This window comes from Balaenoptera physalus, assembly GCF_965194825.1.
Source record: "Balaenoptera physalus genome assembly, chromosome: 1".
NCBI lineage: Eukaryota > Metazoa > Chordata > Mammalia > Artiodactyla > Balaenopteridae > Balaenoptera > Balaenoptera physalus.
This window is the reverse complement of record NC_138882.1, coordinates 171,978,598-171,997,265: the sequence shown is the minus strand read 5'-3', so window position 1 is coordinate 171,997,265 and position 18,668 is coordinate 171,978,598. Positions and strand designations below refer to the sequence as shown.

The following is an 18,668-nucleotide window of genomic DNA, read 5'->3' as shown; positions in this document are numbered from 1 at the left end:
GAAGAGGCTTAGAAAGAGGATCTTTTACAGAGGTGAGGAACCCAGAGAGTAGAAGACACCCTTCATGGTCACAGGACAGGGCAGGGCAGAACAGGACTGGAACCCACGACTGTCAGCCCCCAGCACATACACCTACTGCTTCTCTCCAAACCCCCGGAGAGTCTGGCCCAGACAGGCCAGGAACCAAGACAAAATGGAACTGTGGGGAGGGGGCTACCACATCCCCACCATCCCCCGTTTTCCCAGGATGCAGAGGCACAGAGAGGTAAAGCTTGTCTGCATCCCTCCTAAGCAGGTCAGGAACCTGGGGGGGGGGCGGTTCCCAGTGAGCCCCCTCTGCTCCTCCAAGGGGCTTATTTTGGGACAGGGCTGTGACTGGCCAGGCAGACCAGGCCACTGCAGTAGCTGGCTCAAAGCCCAGCAGAGAGCCGTTGATTGGGGCTGTGGTGGGAAGGACACTGGGGTCAGCCCATTACAGGCCCGCAGAGGACAGACCATCTGATGGGTCCGCTGGGCCCTCTTTGGAGGCGGCAGGACTGGGGAGGTGTCGGGGAGTCCCCCCAGTCTCTGCAGGGCCTCCAACCCCTCCACCAGCTCCTGACCTCATTTCCCTCCTCAAATTCCTGCTGGAAACAGCACCTCCTCCCTATGGAACGAGAACTTCCAAAAAGGTCTCACCCCTCTAGGAACCTGTCCCAAAGAAACGGTCAGAAACAGTCACTGAAGCACTTTGGTGCATACGTTCATGTAACCCTCAGAACCCTACAGCATAGATAAAATGAGTTCATTCCCATTTTCCAGCTGGGGGAGCTGCAGCCTGTACGAGGACGGTGAGTGGCTCAGCCGGGCTCTACGAATGCCATACCCTGCCTTCCGTGGCTCTGCCACTACGGCCAGACTCCTGGTGCCTGCTGTCTCCTGTAATCCTGCGGCCACCCCGCCAGGCAGGTCACATTTTACAGATGAGGAAATGAGGCCCAGAAAACAAACTGTCCTGATAGTCAAGCTCTCCAGGCTTCCCATCACTGCCCAGACCTTGGACAGCAGAAGCACCTAAAAAGTCCCTCAACTCCCCAGGCTGGAATCCAGCATCTACGGGGGGACATTGAACAGGTGAAGAGACCTGCTTGGAGAGAGCACAATAGAAGGCCAGGCAAGAACACGAGCTGGCCCCACATCACCTTTCCCAGCCACCTTCTTCATTACTTCCTGCAACGCTAGAGGTTGGAAGGCTAATGTCCCATTTTTTCAAACTACCTTCCAGCCAAGGGTAGCTAGGGACACATTCTGGCCAAGGAAATCTAGGTGGGAGTCAGCTAGGAAGGGCTTCACTTCCAAAATAAAAAGACAAAGCCTTCCAAATTAGAGACCTTTGGCCTTTCCACTGCCTTTCTGCCTGGAATGCAAATGTGAGTGCTGGAAGTGTGGCAGCCACTTTGGAACTATGAGGGCAAAACCCCACAAGTTAGGGACAACAGAGTAGAGCCTGTTCTCTGACACTGTCACTGAGCTGCTGCTGCACCAGCCTTAGATTTCTCATCATGTGAGAATGCTAAACCCCTAGTTCTTTCAACACTGGTAACTAAGTTTTCTGTTGGCTGCAGCCTACCTGGGTTTTCATTTCCATCCAATACAGAGCAGCAATGAGTAAGGGTTAAGACCAAAGTCTTAAAATATTAGCCTATAGACACATTCACAGAAAGATAGACAAGATGAAAAGGCAGAGGGCTATGTACCAGATGAAGGAACAAGATAAAACCCCAGAAAAACAACTAAATGAAGTGGAGATAGGCAACCTTCCAGAAAAAGAATTCAGAATGATGATAGTGAAGATGATCCACGACCTCGGAAAAAGAATGGAGGCAAAGATCGAGAAGATGCAAGAAATGTTTAACAAAGACCTAGAAGAAAGAAAGAACAAACACCTAGAAGAATTAAAGAACAAACAAACAGAGATGAACAGTACAATAACTGAAATGAAAACTACACTAGAAGGAATCAATAGCAGAATAACTGAGGCAGAAGAACGGATAAGTGACCTGGAAGACAGAATGGTGGAATTCACTGCTGTGGAACAGACTAAAGAAAAAAGAATGAAAAGAAATGAAGACAGCCTAAGAGACCTCTGGGACAACATGAAACGCAACAACATTCGCATTATAGGGGTCCCAGAAGGAGAAGAGGGAGAGAAAGGACCAGAGAAAATATTTGAAGAGATTATAGTCGAAAACTTCCCTAACATGGGAAAGGAAATAGCCACCCAAGTCCAGGTAACGCAGAGAGTCCCATACAGGATAAACCCAAGGAGAAACACGCCAAGACACATAGTAATCAAATTGGCAAAAATTAAAGACAAAGAAAAATTATTGAAAGCAGCAAGGGAAAAACGACAAATAACATACAAGGGAACTTCCATAACGTTAACAGCTGATTTCTCAGCAGAAACTCTACAAGCCAGAAGGGAGTGGCATGATATACTTAAAGTGATGAAAGGGAAGAACCTACAACCAAGATTACTCTACCCGGCAAGGATCTCATTCAGATTCGATGGAGAAATCAAAAGCTTTACAGACAAGCAAAAGCTAAGAGAATTCAGCACCACCAAACCAGCTCTACAACAAATGCTAAAGGAACTTTTCTAAGTGGGAAACACACGAGAAGAAAAGGACCTACAAAAACAAACCCAAAACAATTAAGAAAATGGTCATAGGAACATACATATCGATAATTACCCTAAACATGAGTGGATTAAATGCTCCAACCAAAAGACACAGGCTTGCTGAATGGATACAAAAACAAGACCCATATATACGCTGTCTAGAAGAGAGCCACTTCAGACCTAGAGACACATTCAGACTGAAAGTGAGGGGATGGAAAAAGATATTCCATGCAAATGGAAATCAAAAGAAAGCTGGAGTAGCAATACTCATATCAGATAAAATAGACTTTAAAATAAAGAATTTTACAAGACACAAGGAAGGACACTACATAATGATCAGGGGATCAATCCAAGAAGAAGATATAAGAATTATAAATACATATGCATCCAACATAGGAGCACCTCAATACATAAGGCAATTGCTAACAGCTATAAAAGAGGAAATCGACAGTAACACAATAATAGTGGGGGACTTTAACACCTCACTTACACCAATGGACAGATCATCCAAAATGAAAATAAATAAGGAAACAGAAGCTTTAAATGACAAAATAGACCAGATAGATTTAATTGATATTTATAGGATATTCCATCCAAAAACAGCAGATTATACTTTCTTCTCAAGTGCACACGGAACATTCTCCAGGATCAATCACACCTTGGGTCACAAGTCAAGCCTCAGTAAATTTAAGAAAATTGAAATCATATCAAGCATCTTTTCTGACCACAACGCTGTGAGATTAGAAATGAATTACAGGGAAAAAAACGTAGAAAACACAAACACATGGAAGCTAAACAATACGTTACTAAATAACCAAGAGATCACTGAAGAAATCAAAGAGGAAATCAAAAAATACCTAGAGACAAATGACAATGAAAACACGACGACCCAAACCCTATGGGATGCAGCAAAAGCAGTCCTAAGAGGGAAGTTTATAGCTATACAAGCCTACCTCAAGAAACAAGAAAAATCTCAAATAAACAATCTAAACTTACACCTAAAGGAACAAGAGAAAGAAGAACAAACAAAACCCAAAGTTAGAGAAAGAAAGAAATCATTAAGATCAGAGCAGAAATAAATGAAATAGAAACAAAGAAAACAATAGCAAAGATCAATAAAACTAAAAGCTGGTTCTTTGAGAAGATAAACAAATATATATATATATATATATATATATATATATATATATATATATATATATATATATATGTTAGCCTATAGATTAGCAGCTGTATATCCTTGAGCAAGTGGTTTTGTGGTCTAAGAGCCTCCATTTCCTCATCTATTAAATGGGCATAAGTGTACCTACTGCATAGGGTTGTTGGAAGGGTTAAATAGGACACTGAGTGCCCTCAGCCCAGGACAGAGCACACACACACAAAGGCCAGCTGTTATTAGGAAAGGAGCAAAGAGCAGTGAAGAGAAACAGATCCTCTCCCCTCAAGAAAGGACATTTGGAAATGAGGTTCGATCAGGGAAAATTGAACTTCAGCTCCTGACAGATCAGTAGCTCCCTGAACCCCCAGACTATTGACTCCCCTCCTGTTTAATTAAAGGCAAAGCTTCACAGACTCAATTAGCTGACCCACTAGGCAAGGGGGTTGCTTCTCAGTCAGGGCTGGCTGAACACACTGGGGATATGGGAAGGAAACGCCCCCCCCCACACACACACACACGCCCCCAACTCCAGCCTTCCAAGTCTCTCCTATATCACTCTTCAGAGTCGGGCATTCCACTATTAGGGGTTCACTCCTTTGGATCTAAAGGCTTGAAGGAGCTTGGGTCAGAATCTCTAGGGTGGGACTCAGGGCATGGATCTTTGTACAGTTCCCTGGTGATTCGGGCCAGCACCTTGCCGAAAAGCCATGGCTTTAGAGGCCACTATTGAGGTGTGAATGCCATGGAACATGTCACCCCCTAAGCTGTGGTCAGCGCTGGCACCTGGGAGTGGGGAAGGGGAAGGAAAGGAACTCACCACCGGGAGGCCACGCCCCACACCAGACACTGCTGAGCACACGCGGCCCTCACCTCATTTAGTCAGCACAGCAATCCTGTGAAAGGGGGTTATTGCCCCCAAGGGATGAGGGGAAAAGCCTCAGAAAAAGTAAGGGACTTGCCCAAGGTCACACAAGTAATATTGAGGAGCTGGGATGCAAATCCAGGCCTCGGCACTCCGTGGCATAGCCCTGGGCTCTGGTCCCAGCCTTCCCATAACTGGCTCTGTGTCCTGGACACCCCCCCCACCCCGCCTCAGGCCTTGTATAAAATTCAGGTGTTGAGAGCCGTGATCTTGCATGACCCCAGCAAGTCAGACGCTGCCTGGGACCAAACCCCAGCCCCACCCCTTACAGGTGATCTTGGGCCAGTTTCTTAACCCTGTCGTGCCTCCATTTGTTCATCTGTAAAATGGGGGTAATACCGGTCTCCCCTTCATAGAGTCATGGTGAGAATTAACTGAGCTGATACCTGGAAAGTGCTTGGAGGGGCTGTGTCCCACACAGAGTGAGAGCCGTCCTGCTTTGACTCCCACCTCAGCCACTCTCTTGGGTGGTGAGACCCCAGACAGGTCCCTTGGAGGGGGTGAGGTAGGCAGCAGGGTTGGGGGTGGCTCAGAGGGGAGGGAGAAATCACCTTCGAACCAATAATAACAGTTTTGATGACGTGACAGTAAAAGGTCTGCCTGAGCCTCAGGCTCCCAGCTCTTTGGCCCCCAGCTGGTCCCTCGAATCCCTGGGCAGATAAATCCCAGCTCCTCACTTCCTGGCCTCTCAAAGAGGCCCTTTGTCTGGCGGGTATCAGAGGCCAGTTCTGGCCCCACTAAGGTCCGATCAAACTGTACTGCCGACCCGGGACAAAGGGCCCTCACATGGCCAGAGAGGCCCGGCTCTGCTCAGGACACGCCTGCTGTCCCCCAACTTCCGCAACCCGGGTGGCCCAGGGGGGCCCACGCAAGCAGCCTGCCTCAGATCAGAGGCAGCAGGGACAGAGGCCAAGACCCGCGGGCGGGCAGGGGAGGGCCCTAGATAAGGGGACAGCAGCAAGCGACTCAGCGGGGCTGCTCGTAATCAAAGCCTCCTAAAGTTCCCCATTTGGGAGCCAGAGGGCAGTTTTTTTAAATAAACAAATAAAACGTTCAAAGTCCTCTTGGAGCTTCTCATCACCCTCCAGGCTAAATGCCAGCTGCTCCCCAGCCCCATGAAGTCGTGCCTGCCGCTGCTTCCCCCTCTGCGTCCTCTTATCCAGATCCACTGGGGCCCTCCTCCCTGGGGACTTGGCCCCAGCAGTTCCCTCTGCCTGTGGAACTTTCCTCCACCAGGTCCCCATCCTTTGTCCCTGCTTTTCACTCAGGCTTTGCTCAAAGATACATTCCCTGACCCCTGACCCCCGGCCCCCAGCCCTTCTCTGGCACTGTCTCCAGTCCTCCGTCCTTTCCCTCTGGAGCCTGTTGGTCCCCACCTCTCTTGTCAAGGTCACCTGAACAACTGCCAGTTACTGAGCCCAACGGCCAAGCCCCAGCCCCGTTTTAAGTGACCGGCCAGAGGCCTGGACACAGTCTGGACAACACGCTGTCTGCTCTTACTTCTGGGCACCTCGGTCAGTCTTCCTCCTGCTTCGGGGGGCTCGTCCAAAGATGGGAGGTGGTCTCCTTCACCCTCACTCCCTCACGCAGCCCCTGCTTTTAACCACCTTTCTGCTGATGACACCCAAACTCATACCTCCGGCCCCAACCTGTCCCCAGACCTCCGGGTTCCCACATCCACCCTTGCTTCCAGGAGCCCTCGAGGCTGAGCAATGGGCATTTCATAGTCAGCGGGCCGGACGCCCGCCCCAGGCCGCCCTGCCCCCAGCCGCTGGCCGCAGCCCGCCAGCTCCTGCACAAGCACGCCCTTGCTCACCCTCACCCCCTCACGTGGGCTGATCCTGCCCCTCCCACCCTCAAAACAGATGCAGAATCGACCACTTCTGCCGCTCCCAAGGCCATCACCCTGGATTTTTGCCAGAGCCTCCAAACCGGTCTGTCTGCTCTGCCCCGTCCCCTTCAAAACCCTGCCGTGGCTCCCTTCTCGCTCAGGATAAAAGGCCAGTGAGGGCCTACTTGGCCCTGCACAGCTGCCCTCCCCGCCTTCCACTGTTACCCTCTGACCCCTGCCCCTGCCTGCCCCCCCCCCAACTCCAGCACAGGCGTCTCCTCCCCACTCGGGGTCTTTGCATCTGCTGTTCCCTCCTCCTGGACCGCCCTTCTCACAGGTCAGTCCCTCCCTCCTATGGGTCTCAGCTTGAATGTCACTGGATCCGAGCAATCTTCCCTGGCAGCCCCTATTAACCACAAAACAACCGTGCCCCCCAGCAGCACTGCATCTCCACCCTTTCTCCATAGCACTGATCACCCACTGGCCTCCTCTGTGTTTGCTGCGCCCCTCACAATAATTAGGCTCCATGTTAACAGGGACTTCACTGTTGGGGTCAATGCCAGCACCCAGAAGAGTGCCCAGAACATAGTAGGGGCTCCAGAAACTCTTGCTGGGTCAGTGAATGAGCTGTGTATGGAAGGAAAAGTGCGAGTTTGCCTGTGGAGGGGGGATGACGGGGCGGGGGCGGGGCAGGATGAGATGTTGGCAGAGGAACTGCACAGATGAGACTGAGGCATAAGAGAACACGGCGTGTTCAAGAGGGTGGGGAGCAGAGTGTGCAGGGTAGAAGGTGGAGGGTCTGAGTCTAGGGCTGGGGAGTTGGGCAAGAGCCTGATCATGAAGGGCATTTGTTCATTTATCCATTCATTTAATATTTATTAAGCCCTATGTGGAGGCTGGCCTTCCGCCCATCTAAGGGGAGTGGACCTAACCCTGAAGGTACTTGGGAGCCATTGAGAGACACAGAGCAGGGTCAGTGCATCTCACTGCTGGTCACAATGCTCCACACTAGGGAACACAGCGAGCCACTGGGTCTTCCCCCAGGGGGCCTGCTCTGCCAATGTCTTTGCTCCGGGGCAGCCTTTTGGAGGTCTGGGGAGAGCACGCCCACGGAGGTTTCCCCTGGCGAAGCTGCACAGTGACAGTCTCCACGTGAGCCAGCCCATCCATCTGTGGCCCTTCCAATGTGCGGGTTCCCACAACCCAGATGGGGGACTTGAACCTCCCAGGCTGAGGGAACCTCTTCCAGCGAAACCAACTCTTTCATTTCCAGGTGGGGCAACTGAGGCTACCAAAAAGAAAGGATTTATTCAAGGTCATACTGCGTGTCAGTCACAACTCTTGTTTACAAGTAACAAGCACCCAATTCAGATGGACTTCTTAAAAAAAGAAGAGGAAAAAGAAGAAGAAGCAGAGAAGGAGGAGGAGGAGGAAGAGGAAGAGGAAGAAGGAGGAGGGGACTTGAGTCACATAACCAGGATGTTGAAGGGTGAACTTCAGGTACAGTTGGATCCAGGCCTCAAACAATGGCTGGCTCAGCTTGGGACACACGCCACCTGCCCTGTGAACCAATCATTGGGCCAGAGGTCTGCAGAACCCTCAATGGCCAAGCCTAGGTATAATATGCCTCCCATTAGAGTTGAGGTGAGGTCGGGGGGGAGCAGTGTCAGCCCTATGTGACACCCCAAAGAAAAATCAGAGTGCTGATCCAAGAAGGGGGGGAACAGAAGCAGGTGCCCACCACACCCAGGAACTCAGTGACCGAACCCAGGCCAGAACCCTGGCCACCTGACTCCAAACCTCCCACCATCCCACCCCCCCGAATCCTGTCGGCAAGATTAACTAGACATCAGCAAGGGGGGCAGAGGGGGCCAGGGTGGGAGGTGCAGGAGCTGCAGGAAGGGGGCCAGTCGGGAGATCATCTGGCCGAGAGGTAATGAGCCCCTTGACAGAAACTAATCAATCTCCTAACTCCCTAACCCACTCTCCCACTTTGGCATTTTGCTGAGGGAAACATCTGTCACTTGTTCGAGGTGAATGATACACCAACACCATTATTAATGTATTTTTAAGTGGTGTTTAGAATCCACTTCATTTTAAATAAAAGAAAACGACATATATCTTTCCCTACTTGTTCAGACCCTCAAGGTGCCAGCACGACATGGCTGCTGCCTGAACGGTGTGACATCTGGGCATGGCCCCCAGCACAGTGCACAGAGCCCAGCCCACCTCGGCCCGATGCGTGGCAGGAGAATGCAACCTCCAGTGAGAGAAACCTAAGGCTGGTGAGGGCGGGTGAGATGACTGATTTCCTCTACAGCTGGCGGGAGTATCAGTGTCATTTTTCTGGAAAGTCGTTGAGGCTCACTCATCTCACTTCTGGGAAGCCCTCTTGAAGATATCACTGGAGATGCGAAACAAAGCTTCGACTGCTGAGGATGTTCATCGTGGCATTGTTTACAACAGAGAGAAATTGGAAATAACCTAAAAGTCCAACCAGAGGAGAACGGTTGAGCAAACTTAAACAGGTCTACTCAATGGAATGGTTTATGTCTATTCAAAAAAAAAAAAAATGTTGCCTACAAAGATCATTGACTTCAGATGATTTGATTGGAAAAAGCAGAAACTGAAGGAAACTCAGGTAAAAGGCGGATTATTTTAAGCATCAGAGGAGTTTCCCAGAATACAACTGCCAGCAGCAGAACTGGACACACCAAACCTGCCAGGTCCACAAGCAGCATATATCTCCCCAACTAGGTCTCTCATCCCTGTTTCTCTCTCACTTCAATTTTCTCTCTCTGCAGACCAGCTTGGTGGTTCCACTCCCAGAGTTTACCAGCTCAGTTACATAGTTATTTGATTCAGTCTTCCCCTCTTCCTGTTGAAAGAAAAATAGACAAGAAGGGAGGGAGGAGAAAGGGTAAAAAGAGAAAAGAGAAAGAAAAAAGAATTCCTAGAAAGTCTCAGCCTGGTCCAATCAGCTGTGCTGGACCAGGAGGGCTACTCACATGACACCAGGCTTCTATCTTTCTTGTTTGGATGGGGTAAGGCAGGGGAAATGATTGCTATCTCAAATAGGAGTACATAATCCAGGGTGGATTCGTTATCCATTGCTGCATAACAAATTATCCCCTTTAAACATTTAGTGATTTAAAGCAGCGTTTATTTCACACACTTTCTGAGCGTCAGGAGTTGAGGGGCATCTTAGGTGGGTGCCTCTGACTCAGGGTCTCCCATGAGGTTGACATCAAGTGTTCCGAACGCTTGATGGGACTGGAAGACCCACTTTCAAGTCTACCCGTGTGGCCATTGACAGGAGGCTTCAGTTTCTTGTTGGCTATTGGCTAGAGGCCACAGTTCCACCCCACACAACCCTCTCCATCAGGCTGTTTACAACGGGACAGCTGACCTTCCCCAGAGCAAATGATCTGAGAGAAAGAGAGAGAGAAAATTACCAGGACTGAAGCTACAGGGTCTTTTCTAACCTAATCTCAGAAATGACCCCATCAATTCTTCCATAACTTATTGGTCACACAGAGTAACCCTGGCACTGTGTTGTGTGTGGGGGGACTACACAAGAGTGTGAACCCCAGGAGGACAGATCAGTGGGCACCACCTATAAGCCTGGCTAATACACACAGAAAAACTCATTCTATAACAATGGTTTCAGAAGTGGATGTACGATTTTTAATATACGAATCAAGTGGGGTGAACATAGTCCAAAAGAAAACCTTCTTTGTATAATAACTTGCCTTCGGTTATTCCTACTGGGTAAAGAGGACCTGACCAGGCCAGAGCTGAGACTGGACACATCCAGCTCATAGGGCTGAGCCATCCTGTTACCCACATGAGAACTGGGTCACAGGATGGCGGCAGGACCAAGAGTGGTGCTTGGGTCCTGCCCTAGCTGGGGTTCAGGCACACATGAGATGGGTCTGGCGGACTAGAGGCAGGCGCCTAAGGGAAGCCAGGAAGGACCGTCAGGAGCCAAAGGAGAAACTCTCAGAGGGTGGGTGGCAAGGCAGACCCAGCAGCAGGGGTCTCGGGATGGAGGGAGGCGGTTCTGAATTCCTCCTGCCACCTGGTTTCTGGAGCTGCTGCAGCCCAGTCGCCAAGCCCAGGAGGAGAAGGCTGTGGGTGAGCAGACAGAGCTGTCGTAGAAGATGGGGGACCCCTCCCCCTCGAGAAGCACTCTTCCCCTCACTTACCAGCAAACAGTGAGCTCCTGCAGGGATGGTGGAACTGAGAACCTGTGGGCCAGGGAGGCAGGACCCGGCGGGCCGGGGCCCTGATGGAGAAGTTGACGGTAGCAGTGGCAGTGGTGGCTGATGGGGACAGAGGACAACGCGGGTGGCCACCTATTCCCATTCATAAGCACGGAGGATTCACCCACACACTTCAGAGGGGACAGGAACTCCCCTAAGATGTGGGGTTCCTGCAGGAGAAGGTGGGGGTTGGAGCCAGCAAGATGCAGATACTCACGCTAACGCTGCTAGCGAAGTTTTCACCATTTACCATCCTTAGAACCCCAGGGCCGGGGAAAGCACGGTGGAAATCTAGGCCAAACCCCCCCCGAGGCTGGAAGCCCTGTCCCCACATCTCCACCAGGCTTGACCACTCCCAGCAACGCTGGGCTCATGACTCCATCAGGGCATTCATTCCGTAATCAGACAGCTGTGACACATCGAAAGTTCATTCTGAAATTTGAGACAACATCTCTCTCCCTATGGGTCCCTCTGATTGTCCCTAGTTCTGCCTTCTGGTGCCTCAGAAAACCAATCAGCACCCACTCCCCCTGATGGTCCCATGGTCGGTCATCCTCTTCAGTGTTCAGGTCTGCTCTCCCAAGCACATCGTAGGCCATCAAGACTGCAGCAGGAGGGGACTTCCCTGGTGGTCCAGTGGTTAAGACTTCGCCTTCCAATGCAGGGGGTGCGGGTTCGAGCCCTGATCAGGGAGCTGAGACCCCACGTGCCTCGTGGCCAAAAGAACCAAAACATAAAACAGAAGCAATATTGTAACAAATTCAATAAAGACTTTAAAAAATGGTCCACATCAAAAAAAAAAAAAAAAGACTGCAACAGGAGCCAAACTGAATCCCACCACACACCCATTAGAATGGCTACTATTAAAAAGACCGACCATGCCAAGTGTCGGTGAGGTTGTGAAGCACCGGGAACTCTTGTACACTGCTGGTGCAAATGTAAAATGGTACAACCACTTTGGAAAACAGTCCGCCCTTCCAAGTCCCCCAGACCTTCCATTGCTAGGTATTTACCCAGGAGAAATGAAATATATGTCCACACAGAGACTGGTACATAAATATCCCTAGCAGCTTTATTTGTAACAGTCTAAAACGAGAAACAACCCATATGTCCGTCCAAAGGTGAATGGAACACAAACTGTGGTGTAGCCAATACGATAGAATACTACTCAGCAGTAAAAGGAACGCAGGACCCTCTGGATGAATCTCGAAAAGATTACACTGACCGAAGGAAGCTAGACACAAAAGTCTGCATACTGTATGGTTTCATTGATGTAAACTTCTAGAAAAGGCAAAGTGATCTATAGTGACAGAAAACAGATCAGGGCTTCCCTGAGAATGGGAGTGGAGGGAGGGAAGGGTGGCTAAGGGGAAGGAGAAAACTTTCCGAGGTGATGGGGATGTCAGGGGTGATTGTGGTGGTGCCCTCGCCAGTGTACGCACCTGTCAGAACTCTCCAAAGTGTAGGCTTTCAATACAGCAAGTTGTACACATGAAATAGGCACAATGTGTTTTAAGTTGTTTCTTAAAAACTCGAACACACGATCCCTTAATTGAGTGATTTACCAAACTGAGGCCAAGCTGGAGGCCTCCTGGGCCTGCTTTGATGAGCCCTTTGTAAGTAGCTCGTGGATGCACCCGAGCGATGCTTACTGGGCACCATCTCCTTGGCAGGTTTAGACCTCGTTAATCCGTGGCTCTGGAAACTGGCTTCCCACACCCACCAACGGTCATTCGGCAAGTTCATGGCAGAGCCAGGAGTTAAGCGCAGCTCTCCTGATTCCCAGGCCCTTCTCTTCCCCACGGCGTAAGGAGAAATAGAAGCACATGGACTGCTTCATGGTTCTCCAAGCTGCTTGACATCTGTAATCTCATTTCCTGGATTAATCCCATTTAACACAGTCGAGTGTGTAATGGATAAGATGGTGCTGGGAGGACAGACAGCTTGTCTATTTATGGTAGGCGTCTATTCTGATGGCTCAGGGCCCAGGCCAGGCCAATTGTTAGATATCTTGAATAACCCTCCTGGGTTAAGCATTCTGGGCTTTGGAGTCAGACAGAACTGGGCTGGAATCCAAGCACTACCACTTACTAGTGGAAGACCTCGAGCAAACCATTTAACCCCTCTGAGCCTCAGTTTCCTCCTCTGTAAAATGGGAATAATAGCAATAACTGCCTCATAATGCTGCAGGGAGGATTAAATGGGATAGCAGCAACCAGCTCATAGTAAACACTCAAAGTCTGGCAGCTGTCATTACAGCTATTACTACTATCAATCCTCACAATGCTCTTATGAAGTAGGTCCCATTATTATCCCCATTTTACAGATAAAGAAACTGAGGCTCAGAGATGTAAAGCGATTCACCCAAATGACCCAGCAAATAAGTGGCAGAGCCAGGATTTGACCTCAAGTCCCCAGTAAGGCTCCAAAGCCAACTCTGGGTCCTCAGCATCACACTGCCACCTCTCAGGTGCAGCGGGATTCTAAGATAGGAAGGCATAATCAGAGTCCCCTCAAAGCCCACCGGTTACAGTTAGAGCTGAAGGAAGCCGAGGCCTGGCCAAACTGGTGTGACCGAGGTCAGGTCAAGAGTCCCCTCTCTGGACTCTGGGCTCTGCCACTTAGAAAAACAGGATGGGGGACATCCCTGGTGGTCCAATGGCTAAGACTCCGTGCTCCCAATGCAGGGGACCCGGGTTCGATCCCTGGTCAGGGAACTAGATCCCGCATGCATGCCACAACTAAGTGTTCGCATATCGCAACTAAAGATCCCGCACGTGGCAGCAAAGATCCTGCATGCCACAACTAAGACCCGGCGCAGCCAAAATAAATAAATAAATAAATAAATAGAAAAGCAGGACGGCACAGAGAACGGAGACCATGAGGAAGGGCGCGCCCCCAACTCCAACACATCCCTGAGAGCAACCAGGCCTGCTTTGTTCATCAACGTCCAGAGTCATCAGAGTCTGAACCCCAAACTGTAATAGGGTCAGTGTGTGACCCTGTGCAGGTCCCCAAGCAACTGAGAGCCCTACACCCAGCCATAAGCCAAGAACACTGGACAAGATGACAGCTCAGACCATCTTAGTTTCCAAAGTGCCGGGAATGCCTGGGATGCAGAGGATACCCAACTCCAGGTGGGCTGGGGACTTTGAAGGTACAAAGGGGGTGTCCCAAGGAGAGCCCACTGGAGCAAGGTTTGGGCCCCAGCATGGGGTCACCGTTGATGCAAACAGGCAGCCTGGGGAAGGGGGCGGAACGATGGCTTTGGAGACAGCAGACCTGGATCCAAATTCCCTTCTGCTATTCACCCACAGCCTGGCCATTTCATTGTCTGTCTCTGAGCCTCAGTTATCTTCATCTACAAAATGGAGACAATCACACCAGCTTTATAGGGTTGTGTGGCATTTAAAGAAAATCATTTATCTGAAGCACCGGTAAATAATAAATGGTGGCTGCCTTAATCACTGTTTCCCACCTTCACCAGCAGAAGTGACATTCACGCAACTCCCAAAGGTTGCAGGGAGCAACCCTGCATGCTCAGCCAGTGCCCGCCCAGAGGACAGTGACCCCGGACTGGCACCTCCGCAATGGACACCACCGCCCACCACGCTCAGTCACAGAACTGAGTGCAAACTCACCCTCGCACACAGCGACCCCACCTGAGCATGTGCACACACGGGTCTCTACCAGGATTTCCCAACGGGAGGAGACATTTCCTCACGTCTGTGACTGGGTTGATGGAGGAGGCCGTGACCTTGGTGCTGCTTCTGTAGGTTTCTCAGCAAGCCAGGGGGTCCCTAGCACAGCCTGCAGCACCAGGGGATCTGGAGAGAGGAGAACCCAGGGTCCCGGGGAGGAGGAAAAGGCTTCCTGCCCGGCTCACCCTCCTTCCGGGCTGTGTTGTGTCTGACCAGCCCTGGAGTCGACCAGTGAGTGTGTGAGTCCCCAGGAGGCCAGGATGGGGGCGTCCTAGCGGGAAGAAGCCTAGATAGATAGTCTCGCGGCGGGGGGGAAGGGGGGTCATTGTGGCAGGATGGTACAGTGGTTACACCAGGGAGTTTTGGAGCAGGAGAGCCCTGCTTTGTCCCCCAGCTGTGCCATGTATTAGCTGTGTGACCCTGGACAAGTTACTTAACCTCTCTGGACCTTAGCTGTCCACCTATCAAATGGACATGATAATATTAGTGGGATAATATTACATGGTAGAAATACTGGGAGTGGGGATATGGGGAAGAGTTAAATGACATCACACACGTCCCTAGACATCGTAAGCACTCAGAGGTGTGAGTCATTTTTATCAAGGGTCCAGGAGCAGGAAATTGCCTATAGATATCGGGTATCCCATGGATTGCAAAGTGACAGCTCACAAGCCCAAATGCAGCCCACAAATGGCCTTTGTTTGGCCCACATGGTGTCTTTCTTTTTTTCTTTCTTTTTAAATTTTTGCCAACACTTAATAATCAGATTTCACATCAAAATCTGAATTTTCTGCTTCTCTTGAAAAGTTCAAACATTGGCAATCCTAGGCCCGCTTTCCCACCTGGCAAGTACCAGCCAGAGCTGAGCAGCCACTGCCCAGCTCACTCCAGTGCTTCCTAGGTCCAGCCGCCTCCCCGGCTCCCTGCCCTGCCCTGTGGGCCCTGGAGGTTGTACCCCTTGACCTGGCCCTGCACCTTCACGATGCCACACAGGGAAACAGGACTTTAGAGGGGGCAGAAACCCAGCCGGGGTCACACAGTAAGTCAGTGGCAGAGCTGGAATTAGGACTCAGGGGGCCGGATTCCCAATCCCCCCAAGCACTGGTGAGATGCTAACAAGAGAAACTGGCCGGGTCCCCAAAGCTCCTGCATCTACAGACCTTACTGGAGAGATAAGTTCATCACTGGGCATGGTTACTTTGCTAAGCCTTAATTTCTTCATCTGTAAAATGGGATAATAGTCCCTTCCTCAGGGTGATTGTGAGGACAAAATGAATTTTTAAAAGTAGGGATCTTAGAGCAGCACCCAGCACACAGTGACTGGCTGATAAGTAGCAGCTATCATCACTGTTATCAATATATCCTGGCCTGCGTGATGCATGCACACCATCTCATTGCTTCCTCTAACCAGCTGTGATGTCACTCTGCTTAGCCCCATCTGACAGATGAGAAAACTGAGGCCCAGAGGAGGGGCGTGAGACTCACACAGCCCATGTATGATGGAGCCAGCATCTGGAATTCCAACCCAAGTTCAAGCCAGGACAGTCTGGCTCCAAACTACCACCTCTCCCCATGCATCAGAAGCCTCTACAGAGTCCACATATAATGATTGAGGGCCTACTATGTGCCAAGCCCTATTGCAGACACCAGGGATAAAGTGGGGAATCCAACAGATGAGCAGGGGTGGGGCCATAAACAATAAACATATCACTCAGGCTCTGGCAGTGGTAGATGCCAGGAAGAAAAAAGAGGAGAATATTAGAGAGTGCCTGGATGGGCACAGTGGGTGCCTTAGCCAGAGCAGTCAGGGCAGGCTGCCCCAGGGAGGTGACATTAAATAGGGACTGAAGGCTGAGCAGGAACCAACCAGGCATCAACTGGGCAGAAGGCTCCAGACTGGGCCAAGGCTTGCGTTCTCCAGACACGGGAGGAAGGCCAGTATGGCTGGAGCAGGAGGAAGAAGGCATAGAGTCAGACAGGTAGGTGGTGGCCGGAGTACTGAGCAATAGAGCATCTGGTTTAAACATAACAACCCCCTCCACCCTTCATCCAGGGCACGCCATGTGCCAGGCACTGCGCTGAGACCTCTGCCTGCGATGCCTCATTCCATCCTCCCCAGGCACCCGTGAGCTACAGCTCATTGTCCTGTTTGCCAGGTGATGACACCGAGGTTCAGAGAGAGGCAGGGACTTGCCTGGGGCCACCCCATAGAGAAGGTGGGTGCAGGCCTGGAGTTCCCATCTGGACTCTAAGCCAGGCTGTCTCCACGTGCCACCTGCTGGGAGCAGGCTCAGGTGTCAGCCTGGCCTTGATGTGATCAGAACAGGGATCAAAGGGTCACCTCCCAGCCTAGCAGGGCTCCTCCTGGAGCAATAAGGCTTTTACGGTTCCCATCCCTGGCAACACCAAGCTTCCAGCCCACGGGCAGGGACACACACAGCACACACACTCACGTGCCTATGCGTGCGCACACATACACAGCAGCCCAGCCAGGAAGAAGGGCTGGGAAGGGGGCAAGAGATGGTCAGGAGGAAACAGTGCTCTCCATACGTAATGAGCTTCCAGGCACCCGGTGGCTGTGGGCAGGTCCCCCCGTGCTCCTCATCTCACTGAGGGGTGCAAGTCATCACTCAGGCCGGAAGCCTGGGAAGCATCCCAAACTCTCATCTTTCCTACGCTCCCCGCTTCTAGCCTGCTACAAAGCCCATCCTAGTTCCCGCATCCATCCTTGTCTCCTACCTGGGCTCGAAAGGCAAGCATCTCTCCTGCTTTCACATCCTCTCATTCCACTGCCACCCCCCTTTAAGCTGGAGAACCAAGGGCAAGACAGTAGTGGCCGCTCGCGAGGACTTGGGGCTGGGGAAACCCATTTAAAGGAAGACCAGAGCATTAGTACAGTGATGTCACCAGCCCTGGCCTGATGATGGACACCAGCGTCAGCCTTTGAGACACACACATACACACACACACACACACACAGACCTTGAGTTCTCATTTCATGGCTATCAGGTTGCAGTGACACTGCTCCAAGACAAAACAGGAAATCCCACGACGGAGCCAGCCAGATGGGGTGAGGGTCGAGAATCTGAAACCCCCTCTGCTCTCCACGATCACCCCCTCCCCACCCACCCCCACTCCTTGGGGAGGAGCTCACCCCCCCGACACCCCAGGCATGGACAGAGCCCAGTCTTGAACTTAAGGCCCTGAATTCCTGCGCTATGCAAGCTCCCTGCCCCACATGGGGCCTCCTGTCTCCATCGGTAAGGCCCAGGTGGATGACCCCGAGGGCCCTCCCAGCCGAGGAAGTCCACCTCTTACCGGCATTTGGTTCCCAGACCCAGTGGCTGGGAGTCTCCCGAAGCCCAGTGTGCAGTCAGCAGGCAAGCCAGCAGGGAGCGCACACGCCTCGTTAATGGGAGATGGAGGAGCCCGGCCCTGGAAGGACCCTGGAAACAGTGAGTTCCTACTTGTACCCCCTCCCATTCTGGTTTTCAAAGGGCTCCCCACAGTCTTGGGACCAGGCCTCTGTGCCTTTGCACACGTAGTCCCCCCTGCCGGCCTGTTCTGACCTCCTTGCCTACGAAACTGAGTGAAGCATCTCACCTCTCAGATGGGGAAGCCTGTCCCTGCTCCTCTGAGCAACCGCCTGTCTCTGAGTTGTTTTATCTGGATCCTCAGGGCCTGTTGCATGTCTGGTCCTAAACAGAGGTCGATGCATTAGTGGATGGAGGGATGGATGGAAGAAAGCCAGCTACAAGCAGCCCACGTAGTTCTCCAAAATCAAATAGTATGACATGGAAAAGCCCTGGGGAGGAAATCATTTTAGGAAATAAAACACTTACTGAGGTCTAAGGAACTGACACTTGGATGGACACGTGTGCCTGGTATAACGATCTTATTAAATCCTTACGAAACTCCTTTGGAGCAGGTAATAATACCCCCATTTTACAGAGGGGGAACTGAAGCTTAAAGGGAACAAGTACATTGCCCAAGATAACCCAGAACATACGTGAAAGAAGCAGGATTTGAACTCAAATCTGTTTCACTCTTCATCTTGCTCTTACCCAAACGTCAGCTCTGGGCTCACGCCCTCCTGACTCCCCAGCAGGTCCTCTGGGTGATTCCAAGAAG

General features: G+C 51.2%; 2 long non-coding RNA genes across 2 annotated transcripts in view; one reads left to right on the top strand and one right to left on the bottom strand.

The window, feature by feature from the left end:
* Positions 1–18,668, top strand: part of LOC309637465 — a 606,851-nt gene that overhangs the window by 305,158 nt on the left and 283,025 nt on the right. The gene's annotated exons all lie outside the window — the stretch shown is intronic.
* On the bottom strand, positions 7,861–17,611 carry LOC309647146. The gene is made up of 2 exons (XR_014255837.1): positions 10,780–17,611; positions 7,861–9,999 (listed from the first exon to the last, which is right to left on the bottom strand). It is a non-coding gene; the product is annotated as an uncharacterized lncRNA (long non-coding RNA).